The 1,204-nt window shown below is 42.6% G+C and overlaps 1 pseudogene; it reads right to left on the bottom strand.

The window, feature by feature from the left end:
- Positions 1-434: 434 nt before the first annotated feature.
- Positions 435-755, bottom strand: LOC116558221 (annotated as a pseudogene).
- Positions 756-1,204: the final 449 nt, after the last annotated feature.

The following is a 1,204-nucleotide window of genomic DNA, read 5'->3' as shown; positions in this document are numbered from 1 at the left end:
GATAAAGCTGGAAACCATTGTTCTCAGCAAACTAACAAAAAAACAGAAAACCAAACACTGCCTGTTCTCACTCATAAATGGGAGTTGAACAATGAGAACACGTGGGCACAGAGAGGGGAACATCACACACTGGGGTCTGTCGGGGGTGGGGGGTTAGGGGAGGGATAACATTGGAAGAAATACCTAATGTGGATGATGGGTTGGTGGGTGCAGCAAACCATCATAGCATGTGTATACCTGTGTAACAAACCTGCACATTCTGCACATGTGCTTCCTACTGGAGTTACAAGCTTCTTCCTACTGGAATTTTCTAGGATAGCACAGTATAGTCATTTCTGCAATGCTAAAATAATTTGTTATCAGTTTCTTCTCTGCTTCTCTTCAAAAAGTGATCAATAATAACAGAAGACAGAATTAAAAAGCAATTTTTCCTCTCATTCTGTAGTATTGGAGCCAATATTTTTATCATCACAGGCTACAAGTTTTGCTTCATCTGCTTTATTAAGTTCTGTCACCTCCCTGAATTCAACACCATTCAATACAAAACTCCACAGATAATCACAGAATCTGTAGGTATTTAGAAAGCTCCTGAAATTGACTCTGTTCCTAACCGTCTGAGCCAATGCTGAATTTATAGCCTTATCAAACTGAAGTCGAACTTGCAGGTAGTCGGTTGAGATTGTATGAGTTCATCTAGGCTCACCTGAAGACTATTTCCCAAAGCAGTATTTCTGTATAACTGATATGCCATGGCTTAGGAAAAATTGCTCAAGCTGCCTTTTTTTTTTTCTTTAGTTTTTTTGTTTTCTTGCTTATTTGTTTTTGAGACAGAGTCTTGCTCTGTCACCCACGCTTGAGTGCAGTGGCGTGATCTTGGCTTACGCAGCCTGTGCCTTTCAGGTTCAAGCGATTCTCCTGCCTCAGCCACCAGACTAACTGGGATTACAGGCACGTACTACCATGCCCAGCGAAGTTTTTTGTTCTCTGTTTGTTTGTTTTTGTGTTTGTAGTAGAGACAGGGTTTCACCATGTTGGCCAGGCTGGTCTCCAACTCCTGGCCTCAAGTGATTTGCCCACCTTAGCCTCCCAAAATGCTGGGATTACAGGTGTGATCCACCACATCTGGCCTTCTTTTTCTTTTTCCTTGAGACGGGGTCTTGCTCTGTTGCCCAGGCTGGAGTGCAATGGCATGATCATAGCTTAC

Source organism: Sapajus apella, unplaced genomic scaffold (assembly GCF_009761245.1).
Source record: "Sapajus apella isolate SASKATOON/1434 unplaced genomic scaffold, GSC_monkey_1.0 scaffold21, whole genome shotgun sequence".
Lineage (NCBI taxonomy): Eukaryota > Metazoa > Chordata > Mammalia > Primates > Cebidae > Sapajus > Sapajus apella.
Note: the sequence above shows the minus strand (reverse complement) of the source record. Positions and strands in the feature narration are given on the sequence as shown.